At 47.2% G+C, this 20,831-nt stretch overlaps 1 protein-coding gene across 4 annotated transcripts in view; it reads right to left on the bottom strand.

Annotated features, from left to right (window-relative positions):
* LOC121442183 (unconventional myosin-Ib) overlaps nucleotides 1-20,831 on the bottom strand; it is a 152,099-nt gene that overhangs the window by 80,689 nt on the left and 50,579 nt on the right. The window lies entirely within an intron of this gene.

Here is a 20,831-nt window from a genome sequence, read left to right as displayed (position 1 = left end):
TGTGTGTGTGTAGTGTGTGGTGTGTGTGTGTGTATTTCTATTGAAATCCAGGTTATTCAGAGAAGCAAGGAGAAAATGCTACATTGCATGTCCAAAACTGGAGAATATTGAGATCATATTGTTTAGGGCATTACTTAAGCATTTCCAATATAAAGAGGAAGCCATTATCAACTTATAGAAGCCTCAATATAATAATCAAAAAGAAAAGTTTTTCCAAAGGTGAGACAAACACTCAAACATCACATAGTTGTCACTACTATGAAGCTAAAAACAGAGCAGTGACCTTCACAATGCAACATCTTGATTGAGTACCACTTGGTACCGTGGAGTTCGCTGCAGCTCTTGTCCACTGTCTGGTGCCTAGCTTCTCATCCTACCTTATGACGACAACAGAACTTCCCTATCAAGACAGCCAGGCTAATTCACCTGTTGGTCTGTCCCTTCTCGAATTGTACTAATAAGGTAAATTTCCCCCTTTTTTAGTCGTTGAAAAAAAAATGAAAAAAAAATCTGGGTGATACGATAAATATTTTTTACCAACTTCCTACCTTTCATTTGTTAACCAGCCGTTTACTGGAAGTTCAGTGTGCGTCAAGAACACATTGGGGACACAAAATAATCCTCAGCCTCTTCCGCGAGGCTCTCATTTGAAAGTAGAGAAGAGGCAAACAGGAATAACTCAAGCCTAGTGATAACGGAGAAAGCTGGCAGGGCAGAGCTAGCCAGGAACCCCAAGAGGGAAGGCATTGGAGGTGGAGGAATGTCAAGGGTGGAAAAGTTAGTTCCAAAGAATGAATTTGCAAGGCAAAGAGCTTCCGGGTATAAGCAAAGGCCAGAGACACCAGGGTTCTGAGCAGTTCCACACAGTGGGAAGGCGTAAGGAAAGGGACCTGAAAGGGGTCTACCCAGGGTGCAAATTAATAACAAAAGACATGCTAGTAGTCATGCTATAGGACTATAGATGGGAGTGGAAAGGTCAGCCCTGGGAGCTATGAGCCGTTCCACTCACTAGAATTTTCCACAATCTGTTATGTTTACTCATTTTAAATCTCATAAGACTAGCTCAAGCAAGGGACAGCCAGCATGAACTGACCCTACTCTCTCGCTTACAGTGTCTCTGCGTATGGCTGGGGCACAGTTTGACAGGGCAGCATGCAGGAAGAAAGCTGGAGGGAGGTAAGGTAGGGTGCCGGGGAGCTTAGATCCAGTGCGGTCATTTTGTCACCTCCTGTCGTTCCCCTCCCTGACTCTCCCTGACCACCCGAACGGTGGATGCTCAGGCCCCTTCCTTCTATAAAATGATGCTGTGTTTGCAAATGGCCCCTGCACATCTCCCGGAACAGTTTAAACCATCTCTAGGTGACTGCAATGCTTCCTACGAAGCCAGGGCCACCAATAGCTGCGATCTATATCGGGTGTGGGCTAACGGCGAAAGGAAAGTCTGCACATGTTCGGTGCAAATATGATGTGTTTTCCTGGCATTTTCAATCCAAGGATGCTCGAATCCACAGATACAGAAAAGTACCCATACCTAACTGCATAAGGACCTGATTCATCTGATGGGCGGTGTAATTTTAACTTAAGATAAATAAATAATAATAACAAAATAAATAAAAAGGAAAAGATGAAAGGGATAATTTCTTTTTAAGCCTGTGGAAACCAACATGAAACTTTACCAAAATACTCAAGCATGAAGCAAGCTGGTTTAGTCTGTGACACGCCCACCTGGAATCAGAATCATGCTCTGTCTCACCTAACTCTCACAGACACAGAGCGCGCTCGACTTCCTTTTCTTCTAGCGACAAAAGGAACGCCACAAAGAACACAAACCCTCTTCTGGACGCGCTCTTCTTCCTCCGTGGCCAACTCTGCACACACTCGTCCCCGAGGCCACCATTTGTAACTGTAAACTGAAGCCATATGCCAGGCCTCTGAGCCTCTCCTCTATCATTAAGGAGCCTAAATAAATCTCCAGAGAAGTTTTAGCTAAAAGCAGTCATGGTCCACATGCTCCTCATTATTCTGGGATGTGTCAGCATTATTTACGCCCCCCCCCCCCACACACACACACGGGGAGGAACTGTTAGGATTGTTAAAGGAGGAGAGCCTGGGGGAGGGGCACGATTCCGCCCCACCCTATGAATAGCAAAGATTCTGAACCTCTTCTGTCTCCAAGTGGAGCCCAAAGAATGAGGGTGACCCGGTGTTCCCAAGACTTTCAGATTAGTCACACGGCTGCCCACGGAGCACACCGGACTTTCCCAGCAAGCACCAAGACACTGAGCGTTTTCAAACAGCTCTGTCTAGTACCATGTTTTCGGTTTCAAAAGTTTGGTTTGGGGCTCATCTGTTATTTTCTGTGAGGGAGGAGGGTGGGTTGCATGTCCGGAAGAGCCCAACTGGTGTTTTATGTTCCTCCTCTACCTATTTCTACCCCGAGTGTTCATCACAGTGGCTCTGGCTGCGTGGTCGTCAGGGGGAAAGAAGCGGCTTCCCTCTCCACAGGCAAGGGCTTCTTTCTCTGTTCGCCCTGCCCTCCACCCTACCACCTCCTCCCTAAGTTCGTTTCACCTCAAGTGCAAAACGGCTAAAATGCATGAAGGACCCCGCACCACCTAAGCACGGGCGCCCACCAGAGAGCACCCAGGTTTTGCCTCAGGCTCTCCTCTAATGGGTAGATTGGAAATGTGCCCAGTCAGTTCTGAGCGCTCTCTCAGTTGGACCTCTCTATTAACCACTGTCTGACAGAATACAACCTGTCTCAGAAAACTCTGCTAAACTCAGATAACCGAGTCTGCCCCCACCCCGTCTCCAATGATTTCCTTCAGGGGCTCTCAGAACGGAATTCCCTCCCATGTGATCCTGAACCCCAGAGATGCTCAACCACACTGGGGAATCCCTTCTCAATTCAGCCTCCTGCAAATAGCTCTCTGTGTCAACACTCTCTTCTAGAGCTAAAACGCCAACTGTCTCTTTTCCAACCTTTCCAACCCTAGCCCAGCCCTGACATCTAAGTGGTTCTAAAGTAAGTTACCCTCCCCCCCCAAAAAATGTGCATCAAAATGTCCAAGTTCCATCTGCCAAATCTAACTTCATTTTGAGTCCGATCAAGGGACAAGACAGCCCACAAGAAGACACAAAGGATGTCGGGCGGTGGTGGCGCACGCCTTTAATCCCCAGCACTCAGGAGGCAGAGAACTCACTTTGTGAGTTCGAGGCCAACCTGGTCTACAAGAGCTAGTTACAGGACAGGATTCAAAGCTACATAGAAACCAAAAAAAACAAAACAAAAACAAAAACAAAAAAAAACAAAAACCAAACAACAACAAAAAAACAAAGGAGAGGGAAAGGGAGAAAGGAGTCCCTAAGCTGACCTTCCTTGTAAAGTACTTTGTAAAGGCCTTATATACCTAACTGCTTTGGACTGATAATGCAGAATGTTTACCCTCTTGGAAAATGTCACCTTGCTATAAGTCAGCGTTACTTAGGATAGTCACTCTATCACATCGTGAAGGACGACTTCATTCTTCCAGCTATTGGTATTTTTGTCTTGGAAAGTTTTAGTGCACTCTGGCCAATGCCAGGCCAAGCATTCAGGATTAAACTATAGACACAATGTGGTTAACTCCTCATAGCTACACTGGCTAGAACCCCGACGACCTACGCTTCAGAGCGAGATAGTGAGCAAAAATGAGCCTTTCTCAGAAGAGATGAGAGGAGCAAGATGTGAAGTGAAAGAGGAGGGAGGATGGAAATGGGAGGCCTGGGGCCGGTGGGGAGGGTCCGCGCCTCGCCACGGCACAGCACTCGGACCTGGCGCAGGGCGTGCATTCCCATACCGAGTCTACGTGGATTCTCTGAGTTTAAGGGTGTGTATCACAAATCCCTGAACCACTAAAAACATACAGTACCACAACTGGAATTTTTAAAAATTACTTTTCAAAAAACTGGGTGAAGCCGGGCGGTGGTGGCGCATGCCTTTAATCCCAGCACTCGGGAGGCAGAGGCAGGCGGATCTCTGGGAGTTCGAGGCCAGCCTGGTCTACAAGAGCTAGTTCCGGGACAGGAAACAACAGCTATGGAGAAACCCTGTCTCAAAAAATCCAAATAAATAAATAAATAAATGAAATAAAAAACTGGGTGAGAAAGAATAATAATAATAATAATAACAATAATACCCAGACCAAACAAAATCAATAAATGAGAGATGGGGGTGTGGCTCGGCGGGGAGAGCCTACCCAACAAGAATACAGCACAGTGTAAACCAGGTACAGCAGCACCCAATCCTAGCACCAATCCAGTGTGTAATCCAATCCAAGGTACGCAGAGCACCCAAGGAGTGCCTGCAGCAACAAGAGACCCTATCTCAAACAAACCAAGTTTTAGAAGGTAAACTAAGCCAGTCACGTGGCCTATGAGAATGGATACAGAAGCGTGTGTCAAGATGTACAGCTGACAAGGAGTATGCTTAAACTCTGGTTTGTTTCTGTAAGGAAGAATACTTTTGACATTAAAGCTCAGAGAAAGCTCAAACTGTCATCCCAATATAGAAAGTACTGGATCACAGTATAACAAAACACAGTACTGCTAATACACAAACACACACACACACACACACACACACACACACACACACACACACGGTTTTTCGAGACAGGGTTTCTCTGTAGCTTTGGAGCCTGTCCTGGAACTAGCTCTTGTAGACCAGGCTGGCCTCGAACTCACAGAGATCCACCTACCTCTGCCTCCCATGTGCTGGGATTAAAGGTGTGAGCGAGCCACTACCGCCTGGCTAAGATATATTTTTAATGATCTATAATTTCGTAAACATATTTAACACTTTTAGTTTCTGAGTTCATATATGCTCATAGTAGAAACAGAAGTGGCTGTTATTCTTTGGGCTGCATTAACTGGAAAAGTCATGTCCCCACTGGCCACCACATATGCAAAACAGCATTTTTAAGAAGACACCTGTACTGAGCTGAGCATGGACTAAAAGCTCAGACGTCAAGCTTTAGAGCAGGACATGGCAAATGGCTCTAGGTTCTTCCTTTAGAACCGGGCTGGTTTGCAGAAACACCCTCCCCATCACCACGGGCCAGCTTGCCAACCTCAGTGTCCACCAGGTTCTTGATATCGTGTCAACTCAAAAATAAAGGTTAATCTCTGCGGTCACACGCGACCACTGAAGGGCAAAAGTCACGATGGTTCACGTATGTCGTAGTTCGAGGTATGATAAAAAAAATATCCGAACGACTTGACAAGACACTCTTCTAAATGCAGCATTGAATTTCATTAAAAGTTCACATGCTGGTTACAGAAAACAATCTAGCCTGAACTGAGGGTATTAACTCAGTGACGAAGAGCTTGCCTAGGGTAGGTGAGGCCCTGGGTTTAGCTACCGGCACTAAAATAAATAAATAAACAAACAAAAAAATAAAGGCGGTCTTCTGAGATTTTAGAAATTCTTCTTACAATGCTCTTAATGGAAAAATGCTTAGGGTCATAGCCAAATTCTTTGGAACTCATTATCAAAACCATAATGGAGAGCCTCCAGTTTTCTGCAGAGTGACAGCCTGGCCTGGGACTCCCCGAATAGAATGGACACTGTCCTTTTACCGAACAGATACAAAGAAGGGTTGGACCCTCGTGGGTGGCTCTTTTCATAGGCAAACGTCAGGGCCTGTCTGGGAAGTAGGTAAGAGGCTTGCGGCGCCCCAGGGAAGGTAAAGGGTTGGATCCAGCTCTCAAAGCTACGTGGAGGAAACAGCCGCCTTTGTGCCTGGAAGGCTCCTTGGGATCTAACGGTAAAGCTGATGTGTTGCTTAGGGCTTCCTTCAGAAAACTGGACCCACGTGAAAGAAAACAGTACCCAGAAATGTCTGGGCACTAAGAAGCAACCACAGGGCAAGAATCCCTCATCCCCTTCACTGTTAGCACCCACCCTGGCTTGGTAAGAGGTAAAAGGAGATCAACTCCAGTCCCGTTTCTACACCAGTCTTTGCTAGTGTAGAGAGGGTATTCTCTCACTAAGCTTGGGTGGCTGCTAAGGCCAGGCTCATCCCTTAGTCACTAACAGGTAGGAGTAAGCAGAGGCAGACAAGGTCATTCACAAGGGCAGCGTCCTGGTGACTCTGAGGAAGATGGTCACGAGGCTCTGCCCTTTGGGGGAATCTAAAAAACAGAAAAGACCCTCAAAGTCCCACAAAAGGGGTAGGGAACGGTAAGAACGTGACAAGGCACCTCCAAAGACACCCAGAAAATGAAGAGGGAGAAAGCGTGGCTTTGGCCACCGAGGCACAGCAAGCTGCAGGATCTGAACCCAAGCCGTAAGCAAGGCCAGGGGCCAGGAGGAAGCAGCAGGCTAGGAGGAAATGATGCTATTTCCTCTCTCCAAAGATGAGCAAAACACACGGCTTGGAGGAAAGAACAAATACATGACCATTCAATTAGCCCATGGGTATTTTTAGTACCTCTTTCAACAAGAAAATTCTAACAGACAGCTTTTGCTTCCCAGTACTCATTAAAATAATTTTACCCACAGGACTAGCCTTTCCAACTCAAGGTAAACATGGCTACAATGAATTTCTGGGGCAAATGTCTCAGAACTTGAAATGTATTACTTATCCAGTGCTCTCTGCAAGACGGCTCACTCACAGCCAGCTTCTGTGACTATCATGGGCACCTGAGTCTGGGACACTCACCCAAAAGCCTCCCATGGAAGACCCTCCCTAAACAAAATCACTTTGTTAAGTAGAGCACACGTTATGGATGGCAGGCCCCACCCCCCAGATGTCTAGGTTGCTCGGAAAAGAGACCCTTGGTGATTCCACATTAAGATGTGAGCTGCTCTGCAGGGCTCTGAGGGCCCTGTTCTGCTGCTGCTGTACACAGCGGGGCCCAAAGCCTCAGCACACAGTTTCACACTGGTGCGGGCCATAAGAGGGTCATTTGTAGGAGGGTCATTCGGGGCAGACAGCACCGAGCGGGGACAGACACAGCGAGACCTGACCGTGGTCATCACAGAGACACTTCGTGGAGATAGATGGCGTCGGAACTAGAAGCCCAAGCACGTGCCGTCTTCGGGTTTTAAGAAGTGCTCAGCAGAGAAGAAGCGCAGTTGGGAAGCACATTAGCACCAAGACTTGCTACACCCCTTAAACCTCAGGGAGCTGTGTTCGCGGCGCATCCTGGATGGCGTCGGGAACATAGCAGAAGCTCAGTGAAGGACTGGCAGGCTAACTGGAGCGACTGTCTGGGTTTGGGTCATTTGAAAGAACAGGTCAGTAGCCATTTCACAAGGCTCGTTTTAGCCCCATCCCCCAAATCATGGTTCAAAGGATTTCTACCAAAGCATACGCTTTTTGCTCAGTCACCAAAGGTAGCATCCTCAGGAGCACTTCTGAGGATTTCCCAGGCGGCCCACACTGGGCAGAAGAGAAAGTAGACAGCCCAAGGGGCCCTCCCTCTCACGCACAAGGTTTCATACTCTTCCATTTGAATGAGAATGCAGATCAGGGACAGATCAATCAGACATCTACATAGAAAGTAAGTTCCCTTATGACATGGCCAAATTCATGTCTTCATTTTAAGAAGACCATAACCAGCGTGAGAGGTGGGGTCAGAGGATTGCAATTCGGACTTGGAGAAAAGAGAGCCTGTCACCAAATGATGAGGTTCCAGACTCAAGTGGCTTCTCCTGTGGCCCTGTCTTCTGGATCTATCGCTTCCCTTACTCCAGACTCGGCCTCCTCCGTGCGAGTAGGGCTTCCACTACAAACTGAGGCAAGATCACGATTCCAGGCCTCTTCTGCCCATTATCTGATTGCTATGTTTGATGATTTTATTCCCCTAGAGTGCTAAGAGGCCTGCATGTCAAAAAGTCCACTATATATGAATGAGGAGACCCATGGCTGCAGAAGTGTTTGATTATCAGCGGGCCTAGAGAGAACTGTAGAGTACCTTAGGACCCGATTCCCCACGGAAAATAGGAACATCTATCTCAGATAAGTCTTCATGAAACAGGAACGAGAAGTCCAAGCTCAGCTGTGGAGTGTGGGAGCCACACAGAGAGAGCGAACCCTGGGCCACCCCAGCTTTGTTCTCCGGGTACCCAAAAGGTCACACCCCTAACTTGGCCCCACCACTTAAAGTTCATTGGCTGACAAAGATTCCCCATCAACATTACTCAAGTGTGGCTTAGATTTGAGCTGGCCCTGGTACGGTGGTAGACCTGCAGTCCCAGCCACTCAGAAGACTGGACAGGGGGAGCGCTTGAACCTAAGTGTTTGAAGCCTGTCTTGACTGACACCGAGACCTCATCACTAAATGAATGGAAACAAACAAACAGCTCTTTTACTGACCACAGACTACATGTACTCTAGGTCCTGACCGTAGCAGACCACCTCCAGTGAGCTTCTGATTCCCTTAACCCCAGGAAGAAGGCAAACAGAAACCGAAACCAGTCACGGAGGCACCTGGAGGAGACACCATGACCTGCGGGCTCCTTTCATTCCTCATCAACTGATACCACCGGTATGCCACTGGGGCACCTAATCCTGGCACCAATCCTGCCTGTAATCAAGGCAACGGATCAGTCCAAGGTCATCCTCCAGTACCTGGAGCACTCAAGGAGTGCCTGCAGCAACAAGAGACCCTATCTCAAACAAACCAAGTTTTAGAAGGTAAACTAAGCCAGTCACGTGGCCTATGAGAATGGATACAGAAGCGTGTGTCAAGATGTACAGCTGACAAGGAGTATGCTTAAACTCTGTTTCTGTAAGGAAGAACACTTTTGACATTAAAGCTCAGAGAAAGCTAACACTGCCATCCCAATATAGAAAGTACTGGATCACAGTATAACAAAACACAGTACTACTAATACATACATACACACACACACACACACACACACACACACACACATACGCTAATACACACACAGAGATATATATGGTTTTTTGAGACAGGGTTTCTCTGTGGCTTTGGAGCCTGTCCTGGAACTAGCTCTTGTAGACCAGGCTGGCCTCAAACTCACAGAGATCCTCCTGCCTCTGCCTCCCAAGTGCTGGGATTAAAGGGGCTCATCCCTACACACATCAGCAACCCCTGGAGCCCTGGGCTTTGTTCCCCCTCTCCTAGGCCCTACGCATTCAGAGGACTTGGCAGTGACTCAACTGAGCAGTTCAGGTTTCTCTGAATGGGCCTCTTAGATGCTTCACCACCCCACGGTGCTGTGTGAGGGGAGGCCACAGCTGGAGCACTCCTGTCTCTCCACGTCCAAACTCTCTAGAGCATCTTTAGGCACACACGGTCCCTTATAAGGACGACGTAAGGGACAGCGGAAAACAAGAAGCTGGGTTAAACTTCTTACAGACTCACTTTTTCTACCTGTGGGGAGAAACATGGGTGTTAGGTTCCTATACTATGTTCACAAGGAAGTTAAGGGAGATATTCATGACGACGTCCTGCGTGCCCTATATCCCCGAAGAGAGAGCTTGTTCTAGCCCACAATGAAAACTTTTATTCTCTCGAGCAAACAAGACACTTTGTTCCCCTATGCAAAACTGACTTTACAATAACCGCATTTCCCCTTCTGCCTCCACTACCAGGAAATGAAAAGGAGGGTTCACTTGCCGCAGGAGACATCATGGCACCAGCTTTCTCTCAGCTACTTTTTACATCCCCACTGCTCTGGCTTGTAAAGGCTGGTTAACTTATTACACCGACTGTAAAACAGGAAGCTGTCTTCAGTCAACTAGGAATAGGAGAGGATAGGAAAGTTAGTCAAAACGAAGGGGACCACATATCTCCACGCAGAGATTCTCCTTTGGGGGTTAGGGGAGATGGTAGAGGACGGACAGATGGATATTCTCACACACACGCATGCACACGCATGCACACACACAGGTTTACCAAACAGAGACTACAACTCAGGATTTAGCACATCTCTAGGCAGAGAACTTCCAGAACCTACTGTTCTGACTGGTGTCTGGAAACCTGAAAACAGGCAGGTCCACTGAGATAGATTCTCTTGTCTTCTCAAGATGCCTGTCTGGTCTTAATTCCGTCATCACCCACCCATGTTAACCAGCCCACCTCTCCTACAATCTCGGATGCTATTCTCTTTCCTTTCTTGTGTTTGCTGTTCTTTGTTTGGTTCCAGTCCCACATTCAGGGAACTGCAGGGGGAACATATCTGGAGTGAGAGAGACAAGCCTCACCCTGGGAAAGCCCCTTTCAGGATCACAAGATTGGTTCTGCTCGGTGAGCATTCTTTTTCCTCTTCCTTGACCAGGAAAACAAACAAGCAAAATTCTTCTGTGGTCCTCTCCATCATCTGCCTTTGACTAGAACCATACTTGGAAAAGAAGATTTAATTTACGTTGTCCCTACACAGATCTTTACACTCCCGAGTGTGGAGGAAATTGACCTTCATTTATTCACCTCTCACCTAGGAAGAGTGGGACCCAAAAACATTTACGGTGTACTGGCTTCACTCTCCAAGCCACTGTGCCAAAATCCCAACAGGTAAGTATGTGGGAAATACAGAAGAAATCAGCAACTCATCGCCTAAAGATCCCAATAGCTATACCAGCTCCAAAAAAAATCAATACAGGAACCATGCCCAAAACAGAGCTACTGCGGCAAAGCATCAAGCATTTAACCACGTCTTCAAATAATCACATAACACTGACTCATTCTGCAAACAGTAACTGTGACATTGCTAAAAAGCCTCTTCATAATAAACCAGAGCCACTACCAGTGTCTCTGCCGAAAAGTCGTGCGAGAAAGAATAGCAGCGGAAACGTGGAACACGAGCCAATGGTTTTATTTTTGCAAGAATGTATTCAAATAAGATTAAAAGTGGAAAATGTGAAAATACACTATGATTACGGTTATAAGAAAAAAAAGACCTGAAATGTTTTAAGAGCACGGTCTTACTAAAATACACCATCCCACGCATGCCTTAAATGCAGGCAAAAGCTTTTCTGTGGCTTCTATGAGCTACAATGACAAACACAGCCAACCGTACTGAAGTGATGCAGGAGACAGGAGGCGGGAGGATGTGCTCACTACATGTCATCTTGCCCAGTTCCCCTTCCAGGCAATAGGGAAGATTAATTCTCAGCTTCCTCTGTGGCTGCGAGCCCATGTGACTATGAGAGGCCAAAGAGGAAGGGCCAAACAAGCTCTGCTCTTCTCCTCCTAAGCCAGGTACTCACTCCAGATGTTACCACATACATCTATGTATCTATCATCTATCAATCTGTCTGCCTATCTATCTATCTATCTATCATCTATCTATTTATCATCAATCTATATATCTATCTATCATCAATCTATGTATCTATCATCTATCATCAATCTATGTATCTATCATCTATCTATCATCAATCTATCATCTATCTATCATTCAACTATCTATCCATATATATATCATCCAACTATCTATCATCTATCTATCCATCAATCATCTATCTATCTACCTATCATCTATCTATCATCCAACTATCTATCATCTATCAATCAATCATCCATTTATTATCTGTCATCTATCTATAAATCATCCAACTATCAATCCATATCTATCACCCAACTATCTAGCCATCATCTATCATCTATCTATCTATCTATCTATCTACCCACCCACCCACCTACCTACCTACCTACCTACCTATCATCTAGTTAGCTAGCTATATTGAAGCAAGTTGGATACCTGGGTTGACATGTAGAAGAAAGCCCAAGAAAACCTATGTGAGACGCATCAGACTAGGTCGGCATCTGAACAACACTGCTCTGTCCTAACAGTTTTTCTTCCTTATAACCCATCACTGATCTCAAGGACATTATAACCTTGAGTTTTGACTCAACCATAGAAATCTATCCAGCAGTCAGAACAGACTAGCGGGACATTAAATACAGGTACCTCCTGAGTATAGTACCACACACCTATTAGTAGGCCTACAAAGTAAGGCACACGTACCCCACAGGATACTTGGAGTCACAGGAGTATGGATACAAAAGATCAGATTTTCTAATATTCCTGACTGTCTTTAGTTAGGGTTTCTATTGCTGTGAAGAGACACCATGACCACAGCAGGTCTTAGAAGGGAAAACATCTAACTGGGGAGGCTTACAGTTGAGAGGGTCATTCCATTGCTGTCACGGTGGGACACGGTGGCATGCAGGCAAACATGGCGCTACAGAGGGAGCTGAGAGTTCTGTATTTTGCAGGCAACAGGACATGAACTGTCCACTGGTGTGGCTTGAGTGTATGTGAGACCTCAAAGCCTACCTCCACAGTGACACACTTCCTCCTAACAAGGCCACCCCTCTCATCAGTGACACTCCCTTTAGGGCCATCTTCTTTCAAACCACCACAGTGACTTAAAAGTTGGAATTTCTATTTCTATGTGCATCTCATAGCGTACACAGTGCGTGAGGAAACCGGTACTGGACCACAGAGCCAACATCCTGGGTAGATGCTAAGACCACCGATCTTGAAGCAATAAATGAAGGTAGCGTTCGATACTTGCGTGGAGAGGTTTCCTCTTGAAAAAGGCCAGTGCGTAATAGGAAATTCTGAGCTGTATCAGACAGTACATGATACCGAACTGTAAGACCATGATACTGCATGGTAAGGACAAAGGTGTCACACTCCTGCAAAGAGGCCTTTGAGGCAGGTGCTGCCCCAGATGGACCTTGAAGGCCAGCAGGGCTTGGACTGAGAAGAGTGGAGGAAGTTCATTCAGATGGTGCCCAGGGCTATTGTGAGAGGAACTATAGGCAAGAAGAGGCGGGCGGAATGCTGAAACAGATCATACATTTATCAAACCACCATTTCCAGAGCCCGAATCTTTACTGAGGGCATATTTTAATTCTCGTGGAGATACTCATTATCAATGTTATCTGTGTGTAATCATCAAAGAAAAAGGTCCCCGAGTACAGAGAATAATAACTATTTTTCGAGTTGTAAAGATTATAGTACAATTACGCCTGCGGGACAAAGCCTGTCATTCCCCACCTTAGATACAAGGCTATTTAGATGAAAGCTACTACGCTGGGAAAAGGAAGCAATGTTCAAAGCGGCAGATATCGTTTTCTATGGGTTTCAGGGAACAATGCCCAGAAAGTACACACACACATTTCCACACTTCCTTCTTCCTTCTGCTCAAGGTCCCAGGTAATGAGTAACCAGACAGCAATGAGTGACTCATGTCACATCATCCCAGCAACGTGTGCTCAGCTTACAAATTGTTTCTTTATCAACCCTATACTTAAGTAATATTTTTAAGGTACTTGTAAGGCCTTGGGTGAGACCATCCGAACTGAAATGCCTGTTTTTAGCCCCTGTTCTATTGATGTAAGCGAAGCGCTTGCTGGCCAAAGCCAGAGCACACACCGAGGCAGCAGCAATGCTACCTGGCTAACACTGAGCAAGGACACATGGACGTGAGAGCCTCTTGTGAAACCAAAGCAGCTGCTGATGCCTACAGTTCCCACACTGATGTCCACCCTGGAAGGCAGCAGGATCCTCTGGCTCCAGAGACTTCCTAACTCCACACTGTTAAGGTGGGCAGAGGAGGGGAAACGCTCAGGAGAAAAGACGCATTTTCTACCTTAGTCCCCCAGTGCTACATTCTGTAAAGCCGGGCTGAGCCATTCCTAAGGCTTTGGATGTTCCTTGTAGTCTTGAAGCTCACCTCCCACCCCGTGCACCTAGATGCTGGACACTGATATCCAAAGAGAGGGGCTTCATATGCAAATCAGATATAACCTCTGTAGAAGTCAGTGTATTTGGCACCAAATGCCGCCCCTTCTGAATGATATTCTGACCCATCACCAATGGCAACTACAGGTATTGTCATAAAACATAAACAAATTAACATCTGTTTAAACTTAAAAGTTATTTCCACGGTAAGTCACTCATCACTCATTCATTAAAATATTATATACATGCATACACATTTGAGCACATTCGACAAGTCTGAAAACTTTTTCCACTTAGTGATGGAGTTGAAAGGCGGCGATTCTTTCCAGACACCAAAGCTTATAACTGTGTATCCAAACCCTACTCCTATTGCTTTTGGGTCGTCTTCGCCATCCTCCCGATGACTCGAGAGGATTGGTATTTTGAATGTTTTAATAGAATTTAAAACTAGTTCTGCATAGAGCCATCAAGTCAACCCAAATAGCTTTTCCTAACAGCCTTGCTAATTGTACCCTAGCCCAAAGTGGTGTTCTCCATTTACATTCTATGCAGCTAATTGTTAAGCTACGGCTGCCGCCTCTTTAGAGAATTCCTTAAGACCCGATGCAGGTAGCATTTCCCAAGTCTCCGGACACACTACTTTTGGGGGCCTCCCAACGCATGCCTTTTCTCTAAACACTTGCGATTGGCTGTCTGCGGTCACAAGTTTCTCCATATATGAATGCAACCAATCACAAACAGGAAGGATTTGGAAGAAAAATCACTGAGGAGGAACACATTTTCTTGCCTCTATCCTCCCAGTCTTACAAAGTAACAATGGCTTGTATCACATGCACTCTATACTAAGTTTTATAAATAATCGAGAGATGATTTAAAATGGTGGTGAGGTGGGCTTATGAGCTCACACTACCTGTCCTTAAACAGATCTGAGCATTGGCAGATTTGAATTATCTTCAGAGTTCTGGAGCCACGATCCCATAGATATACCAAGGAACGACTGTACGCTGTTGTTACATGACAGAAGCCAACAGCCACATCTCACCTCGGTTTGTCAGGAAGATCCTTGAAGCCAAATACACATCTTCTACACAAACGCCTACCTAATAAATAAACACCCAAATGTACTCATTCCTCTGTAAGTTTTAGGAGGCGGTTACACCATGTCAGGCATTGTGGCAGTTGCTATGGACACACAGATATGCGGAACAAATTTCCCTAGCTCCTGTGGAAATGGCACTCCAGCACAGAAGACCAGCGGTAAAGAAATAAGCAAATGAACACACAGTGACCTGACAGGGTATAACAAACCGAAGAAAAGGAGGGTGACCACACAACGAGAATGGGGGTCGGGGACTGCGATCGTAGGCGGACAAGGGAAATATGCCCTGGCCAAAGCGAGAGCAAACCAGTCACTGAGGTGGGGAAGGGCAACGTGACAAGCATGGAGACCAGTGGCTGAGAAATAGGAAAGGCAGTCAGGCAGCAGGCCAGTACCTGGGAAGACATGCAGAGGTCTGAGCAGCAAACAGAAACACCTGAGGAGCAGTTAGCTCTTCGCCCTAACATGTGAAGGCATGTTAGGGGGACACCAGAGCAGGATCAGGAGGCCAGCAGGGGGTACTGGTGGGGAGGGGGTGGATGGATCGGGGAGACCAGGTGATAAACTGGGCATAAGGGCAGAAAACAGGCAAGAAAGATTTGGGCTGTGAGAAATGAAAGGGTGGGGCTGGCACCACCCACAGCCAGGAAGAGGAAAGGGAGCAGGGCCATCCCAAGTCTGGGCTAAAACATGCTGATGTGTGCGGTGCCTATGAGACCTCAGGAGACACCAAAGGGCTGCGTGTGGGGGTCCAGCTGGAGAATACAGGGCACGCCGCAGGCATTCGGAGCCGCGGCTTATCTAAGCGGCCGTCTGCCAGAAGAAGTCCCACAGCCAAGAACATCCCGACATCCCGAGGAGTCTTGGAGGTGGCAGCGAGAAGTTGGGAAAACAGGAATGTTCACGCCAGTTATCTAAAATACTAAGGTCTGCAGGAAGGAGTTTATCACGCTGCCAGAGACAAGGCAAGACTGGTCACTGGCTCTGACAACCTGGAGGAGGCTGCTGATCTTCAACCAACTAGTTTAGTGCCTGAAGAGTGTGCGGCCAAGTCTGAGGACCCGAGTTCAAACCTCGAAACCTGCCTGGGTAGTAGAGGGACTGCCCTCAAGCCATCCTCTGACATCAACATGTGTGTCGTGTGTGTGTGTGTGTGTGTGTGTGTGTACACAAACAAATGCATGTAATAATTTTTCTAAATTAAAAAAAAACCCTATTTCAGACAAACAAAAAAATTCAGAGTGAATTCACTTAAAAGAGAGAAACCCAGGGTCAATATTCTCAGTCTTGTAATAAAGAAAGCAAAGAAATGATGGATAACTGGGAGGCGTGGTGAAGAAAAGCCCTCTGACACGCTGACAGTGGAGGGAAGCGGGGGGGGGGGGGGAGCGTGCAGCTGAGAGAGGGAGGGGTGATGGAGAGAAGCCCTTCAGGACCTGACTGTGGGAACCTGTGAGGTGTCACCTAAGGAGGGAGCTGAGAGACCCAAGGCTTCCGAGGACAGAACTGGTGAACCCCTTTCAAGTGGAAGCTGGCTCATTCCGGTTTCTAGAACACTCTTAGGCCCTCCAGAAATTGTCCCAACTGCAGGAATCCAGCCGTCAAATACTTGAGGCCAGCTTTCTCAGGCTTCTTGTGACAGACACAACGCAACGCGACGCGGTCCTTGCCTCGGGTCCCCAGCATTCCTAAAACCTTTGCAATCTCCTGAGTAACGAGTTTCTTATTCACACAAGGGCCTCTTACCTGGGGTTTTGCATGACTCACAGTGGGTCTTCTGGTCATTACAAGCCAGAGTGTCCAGCAGGAAGACTCAGCCTGCAGCTGACAATGAAAACCTGGGTCCACCTCACCATCTCAAAGGAAGGTGGGGGATTCTAGAACTCAGGTCAAAAAACCTGAACAATGAGATGGCCAGGGGCATAGACGGGGCTCTAGCAGCAAGACACGGAGGTACAGTGACAGCAGCATGCCAGGAGGGAGGGCACAGGCTCTGGCCTGGACCACTACGCCCCACGGGGTCTTCCAGCTGGTGTTTATACGCATCCTTTTGAATAAATCAGTTAATGTTAAGTGTTAGAAAATTCTCAAAAGAGAAAGAGGCAAGGTAGCCGCAGGAATCCCTAAATGTGTGGCTACTGAAAAAAGGTAGCGTGGCCCAGCAGGACGCCCCATTTACAGAGGGCACCTGACGCGGGACTTTGCTGGATACTCTGTGACCTATAAGGTCTATGCTATTTCCGAGGCGTTTGGTGCACGAACGGACTGGATCGTCAGGCACACAGTGTTAGAGACCCTAAGAGTGTTGGGAGAAATCACACACTCTGCTGTTAGAAATGGTACTGACTCCACATCCGTGTTAGATATGAGAATCCCACGGGGACCAAGGACACAGTAACCATCTGAACACTGTACTGTAAGCGGAATAGCAGAACAAGACAACAGACTCTGTCCTTTCTTAACCAACAGTCTTAAATGAAAGCTGTTGGCGCACAACCACCTCCTCCTCCCTCAACAGTAAATACCTCAAGGGCTGACCGGTTCCAACTCCTGTCAACTAAACACCATTCGCAAGTAGATCTGCACCGCTGTAAACACAGAAGGTTCTAGCCGCACGTGGTACTTGGTACCTAGCAGGCATTCAAATAACACACTGAATGACGGCATTCGCACGCTCCCTCTGACTGGAGAATGCCTCTCTGACCCGGAACTCTATTCTATGCGCATAGAACAAGCTCATTCTTCAAGAGCCCATTGGCCCGTCTTCCAAAATCCCAACAGGTCGTGACATTACCGCTATACTCAAACATTTGAGGCCGCTGTAAACCGACACTAACAAAACCGGAAGAACCAGGGTGCGTGCACCTTGCTTTCTGTGGCCTTCCATTGCCTTCTCTGGTTATTACTGACTATAGTGTCTCCTATATCGACCGGGCAGCCTTCCAGACAAACTCTTCTTCACGTCCACAGAAGCTTGCACAGACTAGGGATGCCGAATCAATCGTGTTTATTGGTAGAATGTTCGAGTCCTTCTACTGAATGACTTTGGATTCCTCACAGGCTTCAGGAAGGCATACCTCACTGGCAGGGAGGCATACCTTGAAACTTTGAGCAGGAACAAGGCCCCCTCTTGGGCTAGCATACGGGAGCCTGCTCTCCACTTCCCTTCACATGGGTTTCAGCCCCTGCGAGCTGCTCAACTCTTAGGCCCAGGCAGTCTCAACTCTTAGGTCTCCCAAGTGCAGACTCCAAAGACCCTTGGCTCACCGCTCACCTCCCCCAAATGGATCAGGACCGGTGTTGTCCAGCCCCCATCCTGGCAAATTCCAACAAAGTGCCAGCCACAGACCCCAGCAAGGATTCTTCTCACAACAACACAGACACAGGTATGGTCCCCTCCCCTCCTCGCTAAACACACACCCTTAAGGCAAGGCCTGGGTGACAGGGGCAGAGGCCATGGCCACTCAGGTAACAAAAGGGCTTTTTCTCAGACCACTGAAGGACTTCACAAAGCCCATCAGAAACCAGCAGGAAATGGTAGGCTTGGCTGAGAACTAAGCTTTTCCGTTGAGACTGATTGGATCGCTGTGAGCCCTCTAGGCTGGTGTGAACATTGGAATATATGCTCAGCTTTACAAACATCCTTCTTGAGATAAAATCTTCCAAATCCCAGATGAGCATTGACAAGAAACAATACAACTTTTTAACAGACAACTACAATTAGGATCAGGAGTCTGAGACTTCCTGGATGTATTAGAAACAGTTTCTACTGCCAAACAGGTTCTGGCATCACTACGACTCTTATGCCAACGTATTTGGCTGGCATCCCGCTCACTTTCCCATTTCTGTTTAAGAAGCTTCAGAATCTGAAAGAGTAGCAATCAGCTGGGGATTCCCTCTACCCAAAGAACAGGCTCAAGAGGGACGGCTTTGAAAGTAGCTCCAGGCAGGCAGGACAGCAGGACGGCTTAGCAACCCTGAGGACCTGAATTCAACCCCTGGGACCCACATGGTAGAAGGAGAGACCTGCCTGCCTGCAAGGTGTTCTCTGGCTACCATGCACACGCCAAAATAAAATAAATAACTGTAATTTTAAAACCTAAGTAGCCTTCGAAAGACGCAGACACCAGGAAAGGTTTGAGATTCCAAGGAAAGAGTTCCGACTTGTAGAGTACTTTCTGAGGCAGAGAATGCCTCAGGCCAGGAGACACGCCTCGTTACAGACCTGTAGTCACAGCTCTGGTAGCAGCTGACTTTTGACCCAGGGCCACTGCACCGCATAAAAAAAAAAAAAAAAAAAAAAAGGCACAGATCCCTCTGAGGCAAACTTTCCTAATCTTCGGTTGTTCAAAACCAAACAAGTGTCTTCAAAGATGGGCGGCAAACATGGTGTCTGCCTTCTGCTGACTGTCAGAGCGGTCCCGTGTAAACGTAAAAGGAGGGTTTTTGCCATCTTAAAATGGGGCTGTGACGGCGAGATATTGATCCGAAGGGTCTGAAGTGGAACGCTCTGGCTCTGTTTCCTTCTCGCACGAGTTATGCGCGTGTGCACGTGGGCCACGGAAACAGCACCTCTGTCCAGAACCGGCCATCTCTGGCTTTACAGGGTTCCAAAGACTGTGACCCCAGCCCCGTGGTGAGACTGCCACTGGAAACCACCAGGTTCTCCCTTCCCTGAGGTCTTATTTCTTCCTCTTTCCCTCCTCCTAAAGGCTGATGTGCAAGATCTCAGCCTCTGAGTACATTCGGTCAAAAATGCTATCTCCCCAATGAAAATCAGAGTTTTGTTTTGCTGGCCGATGCCTCCCAACACCTACAAGAAAGCCTGGAGCACAGCAAGTGCTTATTAAATATTGACTCGGGGAATGAAGAACATTTCTAAAACGGTAAGTAGGCCGTGTGAGAGACGGGAAAGGAAAAAACGTCTCCCCCGCATACAGTTTATTAGAAGGCACCAGAACAGCCAAAGTTTCCATGGCTCTAAAAGTAAAAATGAGAGGAGCAATCCAGTGACTTCAGCAAGGCCCCCTCCCCAACAAACACACACACATGCACTCCTTAGGAAAAGCTGTCGCCACACCCCTGATTCAACCATCACAAGTTCTCACTATAAAGAGACACCACCGGGTCTACCGGTCTCCTGCAGAGAATCCCTAACCTAGGCTCTGAGTGTCCAACTTCGTCATTTCCACAGTCTTGAGATAGGATCAGAATGTTCTAGATAACATTCACCTGGCTCACCTGGAGTGCAATGGAAACCAGGCCAACCGAGGGCTCGGGACCCACAGGCATCTACGTCACTCGACAGGCATGCAGTCCTAAACACTCAGCTCAGTGCAAACAAGGGGGTCAAAGGTTCCAGAGACGTATCTGTACGGCTGACATCAGTCCCATGCAAACTCCCCCAACTTCCACATTTTCAGATGAGAGTAATAAGAACGCCTTCAAAGTCTTAAATCATCTTTCTAAATTTTCAAAGTTTCCATTACAAAAAGGGAAAGATAGCTGACTTCAAATAGTGCTGGCAAAACTTACTGTAATATCATTCACACACTTTATCCCAATTCAAGAAGGCCATCGCTGTGGAAATTATCCCTTTGTACACTGTGAAGATGTGTCATGCTAATTGGTTTAATAAAGAAGCAGACTGGCCAATAACTGGACAGGATAAGGTTAGGCAGGAGAACCAGACTAAGAATGCTGGGAGGAAGAAGGGCGGAGTCACAAAAGTCCTGGGAGAAACAAGGAGACAGGATGTAAACACGCCGTGCTGAAAGAAGGTACCACTGCATGGCAGAGGGTAGATAAGAAGCATGGGTTTTAAAGAGTTGGCTAGTAAGAAGCCTGAGCTACTGGCTGAGCATTTATAATTAACTCTCGATGTTGGTTATTTGGGACCTGGAGGGCGGGAAAGAAAAGTGCCCTACAGGATGTTTCTGCTCTATCCTGGGCTGTGCCCATCAGAGAGTTTCTGGCAGAAGCATGAGCCACTCTGGCTTTTAGCGGTGGGGTCCCTCC

The sequence above is a fragment of the Microtus oregoni genome, unplaced genomic scaffold (genome assembly GCF_018167655.1).
Source record: "Microtus oregoni isolate MIOR12 unplaced genomic scaffold, Mior012 000087F_ref0000451, whole genome shotgun sequence".
Classification (NCBI taxonomy): domain Eukaryota; kingdom Metazoa; phylum Chordata; class Mammalia; order Rodentia; family Cricetidae; genus Microtus; species Microtus oregoni.
The sequence above is the reverse complement of the archived record's forward strand: the minus strand, read 5'-3'. Positions and strand labels throughout refer to the sequence as shown.